This window comes from Rhyacophila brunnea, unplaced genomic scaffold (assembly GCF_057557595.1).
Source record: "Rhyacophila brunnea isolate RB1 unplaced genomic scaffold, BYU_Rbru_1.0 scaffold_19, whole genome shotgun sequence".
Classification (NCBI taxonomy): domain Eukaryota; kingdom Metazoa; phylum Arthropoda; class Insecta; order Trichoptera; family Rhyacophilidae; genus Rhyacophila; species Rhyacophila brunnea.
The window spans coordinates 25,486,209-25,495,768 of NW_028232848.1; positions in this window are offsets into that span (position 1 = coordinate 25,486,209).

The window sequence follows — 9,560 nt, forward strand, 5'->3', positions numbered from 1 at the left end:
TGTATATTTTGAGTCAGAGTATGGACCCAATATGTTTTGCAAATAGTTAACACATTATAAAAATAAAAAAATTGGACATTCCTAGTTTATGTAATGGTGGAAAAACAACTGTTTTGTGTATCTTTTGCAATATTTGTATTGCAGTGTCCATATATATATAGAACATTTTAAAGTACAAAAATTTACAATTCATTACACTTTTGAAAATATAGCATTCAAAATACCATCTGAAAATCGGTAAAAACATAGCCTAAAAGTTGACGTTTGACATAGTGACATAGACATTACTTGTTACCTTGCAGTACACGTCATGAAACCTTCCCACTTTTAGACCTGTACGGGGTAGGTATTGAGAAATCGTTATTTTCGAAGGACTGTGATATAATTTATACATTTTCTTTTATGTAGATAAAAACGCGTTCAGAAACTTGTACGTATGCAGTTTTCCGTATCAAACTTCACCATAAAATGTTGTATCCGAAATATATGGCCGTATATTAAAGACCGTCCAACTTCTTTGGGTCGTATAATAGTACTAACATAAAATTCATGTCAAAATAAAACACGGTTCTTCTCAGTTTACACTTTACAGGAAGCCAGCAGTAAACAAATTTTAAAAAATAACCGATACACTGAATTAGGTGTTAGGTTAGATTATGTTTTCATTCTTGAATTCATGAATTTTTCCAAAATCAGTTATGAAAATTGAATTAATGTTCATATTGAATCTAATAAAATTAGAGATCGTATAGTATACGGTCATCTCTTTCCGATAAGAAAGCTCACGGCGAACTGTATCACGGTGAAATTTTTTACGTACAATTTACACTACCAGATAAAAATACACGTGGAAATATAAGTGTTACTATAATTAAATCATTTATCAATGTTGTGTGACATTTCTTGTTTTTCCCGTGTACCCTTCAAATCTGTTAATACAAACCTCCATTTGGACATGGTTTTGTACAAAGCATATTCAAATTATTACAAAGCAAATTAAAATATTTTTAATGTATTATCCGAAGATAATAATATTCTTTTATAAAATAAAGTAATTAATACTTGGAAAATGTAGATCTATTAGAGATAGTGGCTACTAAATTTACTCGCCGTGGCGAATGGATGCACAATATTTTTAAAAGGATACGAAGTGAACCGTAAAAGACGTATCTCATTGATCCGCTGGTATGGTTTTATTGCAGGCTGTTTGTTTTTATTTGATACGCCTTTACAGACAGCGCAGCACTTTTGTGAACGAATACGATTATTTAAAGTGAAAATACCAAATGACAGGACGGCGAAAAATCAATATTTATTTGCACTGAAATTGCAAAAGCGTGCATCTAAAATAGAGATGTTTAACTATAAAAGCCTGCAAAAAACATTTCAGTTTTAAAAATAGGCACCTACCTATCTATGCATATTAAGAATATAATTTGTTCTTTTTTTGACATTATTATTTATTTCATCTTTGGAAATCAACACAAATTTGTTTTTTATTATAATTAAGGCCTAAAATGCCTATGCTTTTAGTAAAACTTGCAATTTAATAAATTTCATATAATATTTATATTATGTATATTATTATATTATTTTTCTACTTTAAAGTAATTTAGGTGACTTACCACGTTTTCACTAGCTCGTATTCTTGTTTGTCCAGTACGAATTAGTTCTTGTTTGTCCAAGGTTTACGTTGAACGATTGAAGATTTTAAACTAACTTCCTTCCTTCTTAATGTCTAGGTAATTTGAAACTTTTAAAATATATCAGAACACGATGACAATGCATTGTTTTAATACTTTTAGCCATTTTTAAGCAGAATTCAATTCATTTTCAGTTAATTCTGTTTTGTATGGAAATTTATTTTGGAAAAAATTCATAAAAAGTAAAATACTAAGGGGATCCTAGCAACTAAATTATTTATATATACGTGCGTTACTATGGAAATCAATATGAAATGTCAAAATGACATTTCAGTATTCTATATTGATTTAGTATTTCTATCAAGTATAAAAAAAGTATTTATTTATTGATAGAATTGTCAAGTTTATATGATTTAACAGAACATTTAAAAACGTGGTATAAAAAAATTTCTTTTTATTTTATAATTATTTGTTACAAATTTAAAAATATCGATTTTTATTAAAAATGGATTTTTATTTAAATTTATATTGAAGCGATGTGGTCAGAATTAATATCAATACATACGGGAGTTTAATAAAATTGCAGTAACTTTTTTTATTATGATGTGCATGTTTAATTTGATTATGTCCAAAAAAATATGTAGGAACCTAGTAATTTAACTATTCATAATTATTTAAACCGTGGTGTCAAATAAGTGCCTTTTTTATATTCCACATGTTTTTTAAAATACATGAAAGGCATTAATAAATTAGCAATGAATCATCTAGGGTCTTTCAGCTATCATGCGTAATGTTATAAATTTAAAATGATATGAAAAATCTATCGTTTAATACTGATATGAATTTTTATTATTCAATCATAATGAATCATCACAGTGATCGAGTGGAAACTGTTTTGTTTTAAATTTGAATTGCCACAAAATTTATCATTCATTGTAACTGGATGACTGTATTTTTTGCTGTATGTTTTTATGTTGTCTATCATTTCTTTATATTTATACTTTTTATGTTTTGCAGTACATTTTGTTTTTTACTCTTTTATACGATTACTTTATATCGTCACTGTTCTGGCAGAATACACTAATTCGAAAAAATGACATATTGAGTTAGTTATACCAAAATGTTCTTTATTTCAAACTTTACCGTCTGTAAACTTTCTTTAAAACAGTTTAAAACTTTACTTTAAAACCTTCATAAACAGTTTTTATTTTAAAGTCATCCTTTTTACGATTACTTAATAAACTCACATGATAGACCATTTCAAACATTGTAATAACTTCAAAGTCAAATTACTCAAAACTAGTATTCTCCAGTTAGTGTGTTCTGCCAGAACAGAGACGATATTATCTTTTACTATTCTTCCTGTGTCCCCCTGTTATTGGGACCGTCGCTTATTTTTTTATATTATATCTCATATTTTACTTATTTTTATGTGATTGTTCATATTGTTTTACCTACAGAATTTTTAAAAAATAGCAATATTTATATGATTTATACTGACTTCATTAATTTATTTCTTACTTAGCGATAAAGTACTAATTTATACTATAACAGAAAAAAGTGTTAATAATATTTAAAATCATAAAAGCCAACACAATTGTAATATTGTCAGGAATAGATTTGACTAGTGAGGAACTTGTTTGTACAACGTAAATTCTTCTCAGCACATTTAGATCAGCTTGGTGTGTGACATAAAATTTGCCAGACAAAGCAGCATACGTGATGCATGTATGAACGATAATCCTCAGTGGCTTAAATTTTCTCATACACATACAAAAGACGGAAATAATTACTATATGTGCATATTGTATGTAGAGGATAGGTCAGCAAAGTATATGGTTGAGTGCCTGGGAGCTTTACCATTCGGTTTTACCAGATAGAGCTTTTCACTCTAGGTGCTTATTGATCTCGACAGTTGAATATAGAATTGACGCATTCCTGTGTAAATATGAGGAATTTTTCATTACTTGATGCAAAAAAAGAGGTATTGTTGCATCTGTACAATGGTCAGTCGAAAAAATCGATGCACAGTTTCAGACAATAAAATTGTCATTTAATAACAATCAAAAAATAAATCCAACATAGGTGTTTATACACTTGATATTTTTAATAATTAAAGGATCTATATAAAATAGTACATAAACCATCGATTTTTCTAGTAAAGCTCATTAATTCCATTTAAGTTATAAGTTATGACTATTGATTACATTGATGATAGTATCAAATATCTAGTACATAATTATAACAGGTATGACTATTTCAAAAGTAAATTCACAAAAACTTCCTTAATAATAATTGTATTAATATAAAAAAAACAGTTTTTAAAACTTACGAATACTAGAAATATTTAATAAATAATAGTATTTTGAATAGAAAAAAACTGAATTTCAAACTTCCATTAAAATCGAAATAAAGAGAGTTTTATTGACTACTGAAATGAAGTTCTTTCGAATTTTTGTTGTTTATAAGATACAGTTTTACTACGGTTTTAAATTACAAATGTTTGTACATCACTGATATATCATACTTATATAGAAAAAGCTTTTGGACCGATGCAAATATAACTGAATTATTTTGATATGGGTTAAATGTATTTGGGTAAAAATACTACCCATATCATTGCGTTGATTTCACTAAAAGCAATATTCTTTATTTATTTAAGGTTATACAAATGTTTATTTAGTGTGCAGTATATTTTTCTTTGTGTTCTTTTTCTTACAAATGAGTTTAAATGCAAACATACCGTAAGATCATGAATAGATTATAAGATACGAGTTAGGGGTTGTAACCTTCCTTCTCGTGAGAAACATGAAGAAGGTACGATTTGTATGTATGATTAAATTATGTCAGGTCGATTGAGATTGTCTCATCAAATTGTATAACTTGCTGCTATGAAAAACTGGCTATGATAAATGAATAGAGACTTGTATTATTTGTTTATAATACAATAATGCATATGAGTCTGTATTGCTATGCTAAACACAAATTTTGAACCCAACGTATAGGGTTATATAATATGTACGGCATATCTTTAGAAGCTTTCTAAAAATAGGCCTAAACCCGCACTGCAACATCTATAATATTAAATTATTAATACAACTGTCTTTCTATAAACTAACCACATACACGTGAAGTCTGATAGTGTTGACAGAAATATAGCGTAGTAGAGTGACGCCGAGCGAAAGAAAATGGTGCAATAGGCTTCATGTAAGAGCAGTTGGAAAAACCAACAGGAAAAATAATTAAATTTACCCTATGTAATAGCGCCTGTATACGTGCATATATTTACTGGCACGAATAGTGTGTAAATTATACTATCGCGATAATAACTATTTACACCCAAATGTGCTGACTGTCATACCAATCTCTTTCTTCAAGCGTAAGCGAGACGCGTTGTTATCATTGTATGGTTCTATTTGATAGGTTGTGAAAATTTGTATTTTTCAAAATGCTCTACGTGGTGTAATTCGTATTTTATCCTGCAGGTTTGCCATTATCGTTCTTCCACGCAGGCGCAAATATTACATAAATTTCAACTATCGCGTGAAACTTTAGAAGCCGCTAAAGATTTTTGATATATTCATGCAATCTTACAATTTGTACGTTAAAACGCGTTTATACGTGCATTTTCTTGTTATGGCCTCGGTTTTACGTAAGCAGTACATTCATGTACGTGTAAACGGGCTATAATTCGTGTGCAGTAGAAGAAATCGCATTCTGCGCAATTTCAATGTTAAGTTTTTCTACTATAATACTCGCCATTTTTATATTCCATTATGAATCAGGATAACATCTTTATAATTTAAATCAAGCTTTTGACACTATTAGCATATAGTATATATTATAAATCCAAGACATTTTCTGAGGTTTTCAATAGTATGTATTTTCAATAAAAATAATACATTGTATATTATTATGTATAACTCTTGAATAAAATTAATAATAATGTACCTATGTACTAATAGTATGTTTTTTATTAATATTATATTTTTTAACTCCTGGTGTTTTTATATTTAATTATAATATTATCAGAAATAAAATTTTATACATACACGTAACGCTGTTCTCGAATTTCTTTTTATGGGGGTTCAAAATAGTCTTTGTTGAAAACCACATTTCACACCTCAATTTATTCCAGAATAGTTTTTTTATTGCAAATTCATAAGATACAAAAAAATCTTCGAGCGAAAATACAGAAAGTTTCCGCCGCATTTTCTTGGAAAGTATCCGGATTATTTGAAAGTTTCGCAGACTTTATTTGCATTAAAGAGTTTTTCTCTATCCTCCCCCCCTATTTATATTTGTTTATGATTTCCTCACGGCGAAAAGTCGATGAAAATATTCATTCAAAAAGAAAGTTCTATCTAGTTCATGGGCGTACGGGTATTGGCTAGGCATATGCTAGGTATATGCTAGGTATGCCAAGGTACTTTCAAAATACCAGTGGCAAAGACAGCATCTTGAGCAAATGTGCCAATTATAACAAACAAAAATAATACTAATAATAAACACGTCAACAGTCATATCAATATTATATTATTTCAGTTATAAAGATCTGGAAGAAGGTAGGCGATATATAAATGAAACCTGCTAGGACATATAAGTTTATGGGACTTGAAGTTAAATTTTGTTTCATCACATACACTTGACTAAATGTGTCGTTAGATTCCAAAATCAGCCAAGTCCATAATACATGAATAGGAGATAAACAGCTTTTTGTTTTCTCAAATACACAGTCACAAGGGTGAAAGTTTATATTATTTCGAGTATGGAATATTTAAAATTAATAAATCCGACATTTTGATAATGCAGAAATGTTAGAAGGCAGTGGTTCTTCAGTAATTCACAAAAAAAGTCAAAAATACCTAAATGTGGACTTAGCTGATTTTGAAATGTACGACACAAATATAAAATATTGTATTTTACTTTGTTATAAAACGATATATCAGTATTTAACCCTTAATTGCATGGCGTTGCCTTTCAGCAACAAACTTTTACTTTTTATATTTTCTTGTGTGAATAAAATTTTATGTACAACTTGCAGTTCTCTACAGTTTAAGAAACTGTGCAGACAAAATAGTTTAAGTTTTTATTCACAGATATCCCTGATAATTTACAATAATATTAAACTTTAAAATTAATCAGTAAAAAAAAGTAACATAGGACTCATTAAAGAAATGTCATCATGCATTTAAGAGTGAAGGACATTAAAAAATACAACATGAACTTAAATTTTTCCAACCATAAGAACTACGGCAATCAAACTGAGTGTTATAAATAGTACCGTGAGAGAAAAGTGTAAATTAGTGACTGTTCACATGCATATTATATTGTTTAGACACGAATACATTTTTATTATAATGTAGCATTTAAAGTTCGCTAATAAATAAATCAGAGCCACAAAATCCGCTCTAGACATTTTTACAACCTCCTTTTTCATAAATTATACGACACTTCCTTGCGAATTTGGGTATTTGTTATCACCGTTTTACTGTATATCACTGATGACAAAATAAAATGTTAATATATTATTATATTTACGTATTAGGTATGAAGTAAAAAAAATGTTTTGCGACTTCTTTTTAAATAGAAAAAGTTGCGAGAAATGATTTTTGTGGCTCAACGACTCAAAAGAAAAAACATTTAATTGGCCCTATATAATATATTCCGATGTGAATCTTAACACTTATAAAGAGGTTTCTTAACTGATTTTTTTTACGATAAATGGTTGTAACCTATTTACTCAACTTATTATTTCCATGTTATGGGTGGACGTGGAATTCAAACCCTAGACTTACAACTTTATAAGTCGACATGTCACCGTTCACCCATCGCAAGTACACATAAAAGAACATAAATGTAAATATTGATTTTAACCAGACACTTTCGTATAATATATTATATATATATATATTTTTTTTTTTTAATAAATTTGTCAAATCCTTCAAACTTACCCGAGATTTTAATCGATATCACAATAAAGTTGACAAACTATATAGCAGACATATAAAACCGCAATCGATGATTAATATTTTTGTACCTGTCGTTTTAAGTAAGAGCTAAATAATTCCTTAGTACAATATATTTCCCACTAATATGTTATACTATTTATAAAACACATACTCTATGAAATGCTATTCAGTGTATTATAAATAATTTGAATTTTGCATTGAATGTACATAATCTTTTTTTTATTTCTTTAGGCGGAGCTAGTAAAGTTATGTTCATACAAATATTGATTTCGATTACAGTTTTCATAGATATTAATTTGATATATATTATATCAAATTCTAATTCCATTAAGCACATACCTTCGGTCGATAGTATTAATATATTCTTTAGTTCGGAGAGTGGATCTATTGTTTGGGCACCGCATCAGTTGAAGTATGGCCTTATGGTCGAGAAGGTTCAGAAAAAAATCTTGAGACTCCTTTACTTGAGGTTGTATGGATGCTATCCGTGGCTATATCCGACTGACATTCTCTTAGGTATGCTTACATACTGCAGTTTGCAATTTATAAGAGATTTTTATTTAGCTACGTATTTTTTTCGACGTATACGAGGTATAAATGAGAACTCTGCCATTCTGGGTAGTGTTGACCTGTGTGTCCCTGATAGTTATCTTAGAAATAGGAAGCAATATTTGTTTATTCTTCCAAGGTGCAGAATCAACCTGCCACTGGTAATGCGAATTAGGAGGGCGATAACTATGTTCAACCAAATTGCTTCGGGTGTTGATATATTCCACTTGCGTGAGGGTGAGTTTAGGTGGACGCTATAAATTCTTAAAAAAGGGTATCCTTAGCTAACTCGGTATACTTCTTTGAACTACTATAGATGTTTAATTGTATTTTCACTGCGTTTGTATGTTTATAATATTATGTTCTGAATTGAATTATACCATTTTTCTCTAATTGTGACCAAAAATATTATAATATTAGATAATAGCCATATTATGGCCTTTCGTCATATTTAAATTATTATTTTTTAGTCAAAGTATATAATATGGTTTAGCTAGCTATATGTACATTGAACATACATAACTTGAAAACACCTCAGATATTATATATATACCGACTAAAATAAATACGACGATGACGGGTTTTTAACCCATATATCCACTGTTATCGCCAATTAAGGTACGTTCACATTCAATTACGATAATTTTAACGAGTAGGTCCTATATGAAATGCCTATCAAACTGCGCGATTTTTACCAAGTTTTTATTATATCGTATTCTTGTTTGTCCGGTACAGATTTTTTCTTGTGTGTCCAGTAAATTTTTTTTCTTGTTAGTCCAAGATTTGTATTAGACGATTGAAGATTTTTAACCAACTTCCCGACTAGCTAGATATTTGAAACTTTTAGAATATATCAGAACACGACGACAATGTAATATTCTTTTGACGGTCCTACATACACGTCATATTCTAAGCAATTTAACCACGCCAATTACTACTATTCGCCAAAATGACCCTCACTCCCTTTTGGTGTAGCATTTTATAATAATTGTATAACTTGATCGTGCATTGCAGAAGATCAAAACACGTTTAGCTAGTTATTTTATAATTGGGCTTCGCACGCCTATGATCGGGTTGTTTATTTACAGCGCGACCTAAATGTTACGAATAGGTCCTAAGCATGTATCGGTCCCTTTGTAAGCAAAAAACCGCTCTGGAGGTACAAGTTGGTATCGAAATCCAATAATTTTTATTACAGAGAGAACCAGTATGAATTATTCAAAGCGAACATCCGAACCTCCAAATAAATGTGCGGCGAGCTTCGAGCCCTAACCTTTATAACAACAGTAAATAATACCGATAAAAAATAATGTTTCCCACTTACCATGCTTGGCTTTTGCGTCCGTATATATATTTTTGCTTTGCCGATCGGGATTTTCGACCGACAAAATGTTAA